The 10,893-nt window shown below is 35.0% G+C and overlaps 1 pseudogene; it reads right to left on the reverse strand.

Annotated features, from left to right (window-relative positions):
• Nucleotides 1-1,286: 1,286 nt before the first annotated feature.
• Nucleotides 1,287-3,251, reverse strand: LOC109162251 (annotated as a pseudogene).
• Between the last annotated feature and the right edge of the window lie 7,642 nt (nt 3,252-10,893).

Consider the following 10,893-nt stretch of genomic DNA (forward strand, 5'->3'; position numbering starts at 1 on the left):
CTCGGGAGAGTTCGACCATGATCAAGTCATGGTGATCCTGACTTATCAAGTGTGAAACCTCACTTGTGGTGTCGTCCCAAATCCTACGTATCACCGTATAACCCGGTGTGGCCGAGGACTTATCAAAAATACAAAAACAAAACCTTATACCCAGCCTAAATTAAACCTTTTAATTAGATTTCACCTAGCCTAATAAACTGTTCTGAAATATTATTTTAGTCAGAGTGTGAAGAGAAGATCGGGCCAACCAGGTTCGCATCATTTGGTATCAAAGCACACGGTTGTCTCTTCGCGAAGACTCATGAAACATTCAACGGTGCCTGTAACGTGGATTCGAGGACGAATCCCTCTAAAGAGTGAGAGAATGTTGTGGGCACGAGAATCAACAATGGAAAGTTAGAATATTTTAGAATTAGTTTTATTAATTAATTAGGATGATTATCTTAAAGTTTTTTTAGATTTAGTTTGTTATAATTATATTATAATTTATGTTTATCTTAGTTTGTTGGTTAGGATTAGATTATCATATTATTAATAATTATCTCATTCATGTGGTTGTAATTTGCTTGCTAATGGCTATTTAAGGTCATTATATCTGAAATACAGAGTTAAGAATTTTTGAGATAGGAAACTGAGTGTTTTCTAGAACTCGGGAGAGTTCGACCATGATCAAGTCATGGTGATCCTGACTTATCAAGTGTGAAACCTCACTTGTGGCGTCATCCCAAATCCTACGTATCACTGTATAACCCGGTGTGGCCGAGGACTTATCAAAAATACAAAAACAAACCCTTATACCCAGCCTAAATTAAACCTTTTAATTAGATTTCACCTAGCCTAATAAACTGTTCTGAAATATTATTTTAGTCAGAGTGTGAAGAGAAGATCGGGCCAACCAGGTTCGCATCACTTTATATAGGGGAATGCAAAAAACCTAGCATTCATGGCACTTAATAAATCCAATTAATATTTGGATTAGAGTTAATTCCAGCAATGGTCCTCCGACTATGTTGATTTTCCACAATTGGTCCCCGACTTTTAATTTGGACAATTTAGACCCTTGACTATCAAATTCTTTCCAATGTTAGTCCTTCCGTTAGATGAAAGTTGAGTGGACATCAATTTGGGGGGTAAAAGCGTCCTTTCAAGTATTGAGTGTATTTTGAGAGAGAAAATTATAAATTGCGGGTCTTCTGGTTGCTGCCTTCACCGGAGGTCGCGACCGCTACCAAGCCTGTCGACTGAAGAAATCTCTCTCTCTGTCACCGCCAACGGATAAAAACATGAAACCACGAGCAGATACCATGAGCCCCGGTTGGGTGGGTTAGGTTTCAAATATCGTGAAATGATCCGAAGGTTCCTAATTCACAAGTGTAGAACTACCACTGATTTTGTCATGCGCGAGGTTGTATCAAGCTAATGAGCTACATGATTCCTTGAGATATGCCTCCAGTTTGTTTCGCCATCAGATACGTTATTACAAACTGTCAGGAAGTCAAAAACCTGTCCAAATATTTTGAACATTTTCACTCCAAATATCATGGTTTTATCCCAGACAAAAAAATGCAGCATACTAATCCATGGGGGCGTCGGGATGAGTAGAAACTTCAATCCAAGTGTGATACCTAAGATCAAGCTCCCATAACTTCCTTACCGCTTTGTTTCTCCTGCCTATTTGATCATCCCCCTCGCACCAGGAGACTGAAAGCATTAACAGCCGGTCGTTGTAGGAAATAAGTCGGGGGTTGTACTCATGAACCGGGGGAGGAGGGGTAATGTGGATTCCAATCCAGTAACCCCCTTTCTATGTCAAACGCAATAAGCTTATCTGTTTCCGAGTAAACATAAAACATCCTGTTACAAGCGACACCTGAACAAGCAATTCCAAACTCAACAGGCAACCTCTGGATTTCTGTCCATTTATTTGATACATAATCGTAAATTTCCCATGAATCTAAAGGCTCATCCCAACATCCAAAACCGCCTATGGCAATCAGTACAAACCATCTGTTATCTTTATTGGAGTGGCCGCTTTTTTGTCTAATAAACTTATATGACTTCATACTGGGCAAGAAAGAGAACTCATTTTCATCAAGGGAGTGTCTGAATGCAAGGCTGACTGAAAGCCTGTGAGGATCTTCATAAACATCGGATGAACTACTAATTCCTCGTCTTTCTAAACGAATTTGGTGGTTCCTGATAATTAGATAATCAGAGCTGACCTCATAAATTCCAAGTATAGGTGATGATCTTGCATATTTCATGGACGCTGCTTTATGCCATGATTTTGTTAAAGGGCTAAACACCAACACACTTTTGTGTGTCTTATAAGAGCTCTTGTCAACCTTGTCAAAGTTAGAAAGACTAGTGCAACCTCCGAAGATGTATACATCATCTCGGACATCGGAAACAGAGAACATAAACCTCCCTCTGAGTATTTCTGCGTCTAATTTGTGCCACTGATTCAAGGAGACATCCAGTGCGTGTATTTCGTCTGAACAATAACCATTCTTGACACCACCAAATAGAAACAAACAAGGACCCTGAAATGAGCCTTCTTGTTTACAGATTATTGGCAATCTACGGTTCAATCAAGTAGGTTCTCATAACCACAAGATTCCAAACGATCTCTGGCAACGTTCTTAGCCAAACGTTCTTCAGTCCTTATCCTCGGCTAAGTCATTTTTCAGTCCTTGTCCCAATAATGTCTCCGGCGACATTCTTAGCCAAATTCTGGTCTCCAGCTCGAACTTTCCGAGCCCGAACAGGTGGAACCCATAGTTGCCGTCGAGATATTCCGGCGCCTTGGTCGAAGAACGAAGCCTAAACAGAATGGATTTAGGGATTTTGCTATTTTGATGAAATTATACTCTAAGCAATTGAAATGTCTACTTTACCCCTTAATTTAACGTTCACTTAACTTTCATTTGACAGAATGACCAACATTGGAAAGAATTCGAAAGTTAAGTGTCTAAATTGTCCAAATTAAAAGTCGGGGACTAATTGTGGAAAATCAATATAGTCGGAGGACCATTGTTGGAATTAACTCTTTGGATTATAACGTTTGAAACGGTCATACTTATTTATTATAATAATATTTGCAATTACGAAATTAATATTCAAATAATTCGTACCGACTACAATGACTTATTTCAAAATATTTGAGTGACCGAAAAGTCCATTAATCTAAAATAACAATTCGGAATTTTCGAATTGACACCGAATCAGTGCATAGCGAACCGATAATGCATCGACTCGTGGTTAGCTATATCACCGAGTCTATGTAATTTACACAAATCGTGAAATTTGTACCTAATGGAGCTACAGGCAAACAAGGTGCAATTAGCACCGAATTGACACAAAGCTTATACTTAAGCTTAATCAACTCCTAAATTTTTTTTTTGAAAGGAGCCTGTTCGGCATTTATTCAAAATATGCTGAAATAGAGTGGGGCGGTTCAAAGTCCGCATACATACTAGTCTGCTGATTAAACGCAGTAGACGCTAATGTATGAGCTAAATAATTGTCTAATCTAGGAATATAATGAATCAAGCAGTAATCAAAAGATAATAAATTAGATCTACAACTATCAATGGCATAGCCCAACAAAGATTAGTCCTAATTAAATTGCTTAATTACTCTCTCAATTCCAATCGTTATGCGTTGGACCCGTGTCCAGCATGCTTGCTGGACACGGGTAACAGTGCCGTTAGGCACTGTTATCTCTTTTTTTTTTTTTTTTTTTTTTTTTTTTTTAATTTCAGACCGCTTCATTGTAAGAGTATATATTCATAATTTTATTACTATATGTTAATAACTATACATTCATAACTCCATAACTGTACGTTCATACTATAACTGTACATTCATAACTCCATAACTGTACATTCATAACTCCATAATTGTACATTCATAATTTTCGAAGCTCTATGTTCATAATTTTAGAGCTCTATGTTCATAATTTTATCACTATATGTTCATAATTGTAAGTTCATAATGTTAGAGCTCTTTGTTCATAATTCGATCAATAACTGTACATTCATAATTCCATACTGTAGATTCATAATCTCATAACAGTAGATTCATAACTCCATAACTGTAGATTCATAACTCTATAACTGTACATTCATAACTCCATAACTGTACATTCATAATCTTCGAAGCTCTATATTCACAATTTTAAAGCTCCATGGTCATAATTTTATCACTATATATGTTCATAATTGTAAGTTCATAATGTTAGAGCTCTGTGTTCATAATTTCATAATTGCATAACTGTATATTCATAACGGCATAACTGTACATTCATAACGGCATAACTGTACATTCATAATCAAAAAAAAAAAAAATAACGCCGTTAATGCCGTTAACGGCAAAACGCGCGCGAATTTTTTTTTTTTTAAACTAAATGACGCATTTTTTGTTTAAAACGACGTCGTTTTGGGCCCGTGTCCACAATTCAATGTGGACACGGGTCCAGGACATAATTTGCCTCTCAATTCGGTGTTGTCAATTCCAAAGCTAATTCAAGCACTCCACGAGACCTAAGTAATTAGCACAACAAAGATTAGTGCTAATCTTAATTAGCACCTAAAACTAACGATTAAATTTTTTTTTTTACTTCTCTTAAATAAGTTGACTTTGAGAATCAATTTCTTATTCACCTATTACCCATTTTGAGCGCACAATATATTAATTTCTTCGTCTCACTACGAAAAATCCGAATCCACTTTGATCCAACCCAAATTGGTAGCGGACCCCCACATATATTTGTACCACAAAATAGCTACTCAAAATTAGTCATTTTTGCTAAAATTTTCAACAGCAATTTGCTCCCAATCTTAACTTGATATGAAAACATAGCAATCTGAGCCTATTTTCCTTTTTGAGCAAACTGTTAAATTGTGAGTTTTTTCATTTATTTAACTATGTTTTAAGTTATAACTTTGAGCAGGAAGATGAGGAATGTTGAATTGCTAAAGTGTTAAGTTGTTGACTGCCTTACTGAGTGACTGCTGGGTGTTTTAACTTTTGAGTGGTCAATGTACTGGACAAATATGATTTTGTAAATTTGTAATTAAATTTTTTTATTAAGTTTTAACTTTAAGTTGTAAGTTGTGAATTTTATATAAGTTGTAAGTAACTAAATATTACGTTATAAGTTGTAAGTTTTAACTTTTAAGTTGTTTACTACTTAATTTTGAACTGTAAACAGTTTAAATTGTACCTTATTTAGTACTTTGAGGTTTTTTTTTTTTTTTTAATTTCAATCCGATCTAACCCGTAATTCGATTAAATCCAGCCGTAATTCGACGAGTTGAGTTGTTCAAAATAAACGGATATGGGATAATTTATGTTATCCGAAATCCGAATGGGTGAGCGGTTTCCATTCGAACCGCTCGAACTTGTCCGATACTCAGGCCTATTCCAAATCCACATTGTGTAACTATGAATATTGTGGTGTGACCATATTTTATGTAGTTTTTTAGTTCTTTCCTCAGTATTTAATAATAATAATAATAATAATAATAATAATAATAATAATAATAATAATAATAATAACTTTTAAATTAATTTTGAATTTTTTTCATAATTGGACTGCACTAATATAGAAGTGGTAAGTGTTATTTATTGTCAAAACCAATAGTTGAAAACAATACGGAATATATGATAAGTAATTCTTTATGGAAATTATTATTAATAATTAATATAATAATATGTTAATGGATAACAATAAATAATTAATTTTGTCACAAATTATATCCTAATAATATCTTAATTAATAATAAGATTTTAATAATTAATCGTACCATATTTGTTTTTTTTTTTTTTTGAAAAATTAATCGTACCATATAGAGCTTGGCTCTCATGGAAATAAAGTTTCTTCCATGTGAGAAGTATGGACAAACAAAACATCCTCCCAAAATAAAAATAAAAATAAAAATTTTAAAAAATCGACATATAATAGATCATTTGCATTAAACATTACATTAGGATGGCAATTCATTTAAAAATGAGTGGACGGGGGAAGTATGAAGAAAAAAAAAAAAATGAAAGACGTCAAACATGCTCATGAGTACTACTAGTATGCGCAACGTGCACCACCAGTGTTATTTTTCTTCTCCTACTCGTCCCACCTTCTGCAAATTATTTTATTTTTATTTTATTCAACCTTCTCTTCTCTCCATCCCACACTCTCTCCCCTCTACCTAAGGAATCTCCCCCCCCCCCCCCCCAAAAAAAAAATCTAAAAGTCTATTGTGAATAGCCTTACTAAGAGCATCATTTAGCCAGGTTGGAGAGAGAAAAGGGGAAGGGGAAGGGGGGACGGGGGGAGAAAAAAAATGAAAAAAAAAGTTAAATTTTTTTTTAAACACGCCAACTAGACAATGTTGGTGTGCACAACACACACACACACAAACAGTGTTTCTTCTTCTTCTCACTCCTCTCTCTCCCTCTCTCTCTCTCTCTCTCTCTCTCTCTCTCTCTCTCTCTCTCTCTCTCTCTCTTGTGAGTTTCACATTGGAGAGAGAAGGGGGGGAATAAAAAGAAAAAAAAAGTTAAAATTTTTTTTGAAACACGCCCACTAAACAATGTTGGTGTGCACAACACACACACAAACAGTGTTTCTTCTTCTTCTCTCTCCTCTCTCTCTCTCTCTCTTGTGAGTTTCACATTAGACCCACTTATAGGCTAATATAATTTCTTCTCTCTCATCTCATCTCTCCTCTCTACCTAAGGAAAAAAATCCATCTTGGGATGCTCTAATAAAGTTTAGGTTAGAGCAACCCCAAGAAAATTTTTTTGAGATTTTTTCAAACTTTTGAGCTTATGTGGAAGAGGGATGTGAGAGAAGAGAAGAAAATTGAACTCCAACTGTAAAAATAAGAAATTGACGTTGTAGGTACGCATTGGGCACACTTGCTACGTCCAACCAAAAAAAAATACTTTCTGTATTTTTATTTCCTTTTTTCCCTACACATCTTTCCTACATGGCATCTCAAAATTTGAGAAAAAACTCGATTACTTGGGTTTACTCTTAAAGATGACTTAAATGTTACATCATTATATTTTATTGACTTGAATGCTTAATTGACATAATAGTAGTAATATAATATAATATAAGAGTTAATTTCATTTTTGGTCCTAAATTTATAAGTGACAATCTACTTTTAGTCTTTTTTTTTTTATCAAAACATCCACATTTGGTTCTAGTATTATTGTGGCATAATCATTTTTGGTCCTCTATCAACAAAATCGTTAAAATGTTGTTAAATACAAAGACATTTCAATCATTTTTATACAAAATGAGGTGACCCCGCTATATTTTTATATTTATTTTTTTGAAAAAATCTGTAATTGAAAATCGAAATGGCCTTGTATTTAACGACTTTAGAACTGTTTTGTTGATAGAGGACAAAAAATGATCATGTCACAGTAATACTATGACCAAATATGGATGTTAAAAAAAAAAAAAAAAAAAAAGTGAATTGTCACTTATAAATCTAAGATCAAAAATAAAATTAACTCTATAATAATAACAATAATAATAAGTCAAATACAAAGTAGTATACAATAATAGAATTTTAAGAAAACTTTATTCAATAAAAAAAAATTATATTCTTGCCATAACCAACAGAATAATAAATATTTGCATACTTTAACACGATATACTCTTTTGAACCGTACCTTTTTATTCCGGTATAATATTTTACAGTAAAACATAATTCATATTTGCTTTAATATGGTATGGAGTACTTCATTTTAAATTATCCAAATAATATACAATGATATTAAAGTATGCAAATATTTATTATTCTGTTGGTTATATTTTCAGTATAACGTACAATTTTATTATATTCTCTTTCTCCATCAGCTTCTGTCCCATCTGAATCTTACTCACATTGAGTATTCTTTCGGCTTCACTGATAGCAATCTTCTTCTGTGTCTCTGCTTCTTTCTCAGCAACTCTCTATCTCCTCTCCATAGAAATCAAGACCTACAAAGGTTATTCATGCAGAGTTTTCTTTGTTAACTGAACCTTTTGCCAGTAAAATAAATCTTCTCTTCTGCTTCAGAAAGAACAGAAGAAAGCCGGGGACAAAGAAACATAATAATGGTGTTTACTAAATAGCTGTTAGCGAATTGGGTTAGTGATTTAACTAGCTGTTAGCTGCTTGTAGAAAGATGTTTGGTAAATTAGCTGTTAGTTGATAGCTGATTACAGGCAAAATGACATTTAAGGGTATAATCTATTTTCTCAAAAAGCTTATCGAAAAAACTGCTTTGAATAGCTTTTTGAATTTTAGCATTTTAGAACAATAAACTATTATAAAAAGCTGATTAACCAAACAGTCAAATTGGCTGTTTAACCAAGTCAAACAAGCCGAAATTGACTGATAAGTTAACTATGTTACCAAACAGGGCCAATCACCCTGTTTGAATCTGCCACTAGTGAAGAAAGGAAGCTATTAGAATTCTGAAGGAGAGGAAATTTCAATTTTGGTCCTACGATTATAGGGATCTTGTTAATTTCAGTCCCTGACTTTCAAAAGTGTCACTTTAGTACCTTAACTATTGCCGGCCAAATTTTGCCAAAAAAACTTAATCCTTCATTTAGTCTATAATCTGAGGGGCAAAATCGTCTTTTGATCCTTTCTCCTAATTCGTTGTACTCTGTTAAAACAGTAGAGGGAAAAGGAAGAAAGGATACTTTATTTTATTGTCTGTCTATCAAGTTCTCCAAATTACAACCATATATATAGGCATAGAGAAAGGCATATGAAAGGGCATGATAAATGCTGAAAAACTACTCCTCTTCTCAAAGCTACAACTTCCTAGAGTAGAGTAAATATGACTGCCTATTTCCAACACTCGCCCTCAAGCTGGAGCATATAAATCAAATGCTCCAAGCTTGCTACAAATGTATTCAATCCTCGGTCCACGAAGAGGTTTAGTGAGAACATCAACAAGTTGGTCATTTGACCCAACAAATGAGGTAATGACGTCTCCAGATGCAACATTTTCTCGTATAAAGTGACAATCAACCTCAATATGTTTGGTTCTTTCATGATAGACAGGTTTGGAGGCAATATGCAAGGCTGCTTGATTATCACAGATCAATTTCATAGGACCAAGTTTATAGAAATTGAGTTCTGTGAGAAGCTATTTAATCCAAATTAGCTCACATATTCCAAGTGCCATTGCTCGGTATTCTGCTTCTGCGCTTGAGCGGGCAACCACATTTTGTTTCTTGCTTTTCCACGAAACGAGATTACCACCAAAAAGAATACAATATCCTGATGTTGATCTTCTATCCCAAGGGCATCCAGCCCAATCTGCATCTGTATATCCAACAACTTCTGTATGTCCATGATCCCTATAAAGTAATCATGTACCTGGAGATCTTTTCAAATATCTTAAGATTCTAATGGCTACATCCCAATGGTTTTGACATGGCTCTTGTAGAAATTGACTAACTACACTTACAGCAAATGAGATATCTGGACGGGTGATCGTCAAGTATAGTAGCTTGCCAACTAATCTTCGGTATCTACATAGATTGCATAAAGGCTCCCCCTATCTTGGAAGAAGCTTGACATTTGGATCCATGGGTGTGTCAACTGGTTTGCAGTTTGTCATACTTGTTTCTTCAAGAATATCTAAGACATATTTCCGTTGGGACACAGATACCATTTTCAGATTGAGCAACTTCAATACCAAGAAAATATTTTAATTTCCCAAGGTCTTTTGTCTCAAAATGTTGACACAAGTATTTCTTGAGTTGTTCAATTCCTTCTGTATCATCTCCTGTGATGACGATGTCATCAACATAAACCACAAGATATATGCTTTTTTCAAGAAAATGTTTATAAAAGACAGAATGGTCGGCCTTGCTTTGGATCATGCCAAATTGTTTGACCACATCACTGAATCTCCCAAACCAAGCACGTGGAGATTGCTTCAACCCATAGAGAGACCGTTTGAGACGACAAACAAGACTTGCTCCTGTCTTAGCCACAAAACCAGGGGGCTGCTCCATATATACTTCCTCCTTCAAATCACCATGTAAGAAAGCATTTTTAATATCCAACTGATATAAAGGCCAGTGCCGATTGGCCGCCATTGAGAGGAAGAAGCGGATAGAGGTAATTTTGACAATAGGTGAGAAAGTGTCTATATAGTCAATGCCAAATTCATGTGTGTATCCTTTAGCAACAAGTTGAGCTTTAAGTCTATCAACTTGTCCATCTGGACAAACCTTCACATTATAAACCCATCTACAACCAACCACAGTTTTTCCCGGAGGTAAAGAAACTAACTCCCAAGTTCCAGAAGAATCAAGTGCCTCCATTTCATCAATCATTGCTTGCGTCCATCCTGGATGAGTTAATGCCTCATTGACATTCTTTGGAATAGAAACAGTAGACAAACTAGTAATGAAAGCACAATATGATAGAGACAGTCGTTTTTGTGTGAGGAAATTATAGATAGGATAAGGATTCCGAGTGGATCTTTTACCTATTTGACTGACAATGGGAGAGTCTTTTTCTGTTGTAGTTTGGGCTATGTCAATGGGAAGCAAAGGTGTAGGACATGAATCAATCGGACATCCATCATCTTGGGAGTTTTGACGATTGCGTCGTTGATAGGTGTACCTAAATGGTGAAACATGTCCTTCCTCTTGAATGGTTGGATTTGGTGTAGTTCTTTCAGGAATCTGTATAGTTCTTTCAGGAACAGTGTGAGATACAGGTTCTGAAAAAGTAGGAACAGGGAGAATTTCTGTTACCTCAATGGGTTTCCCTAGGAAATCAGACTCAACAGAGGTGGAAGAGAAAAAGGGTGTTGTTTCAAAGAATGTAACATCAAAGGAAATATAGAAACGATGTG

Source organism: Ipomoea nil, unplaced genomic scaffold (genome assembly GCF_001879475.1).
Source record: "Ipomoea nil cultivar Tokyo-kokei standard unplaced genomic scaffold, Asagao_1.1 scaffold2928, whole genome shotgun sequence".
NCBI classification, from domain to species: Eukaryota; Viridiplantae; Streptophyta; class Magnoliopsida; order Solanales; family Convolvulaceae; genus Ipomoea; species Ipomoea nil.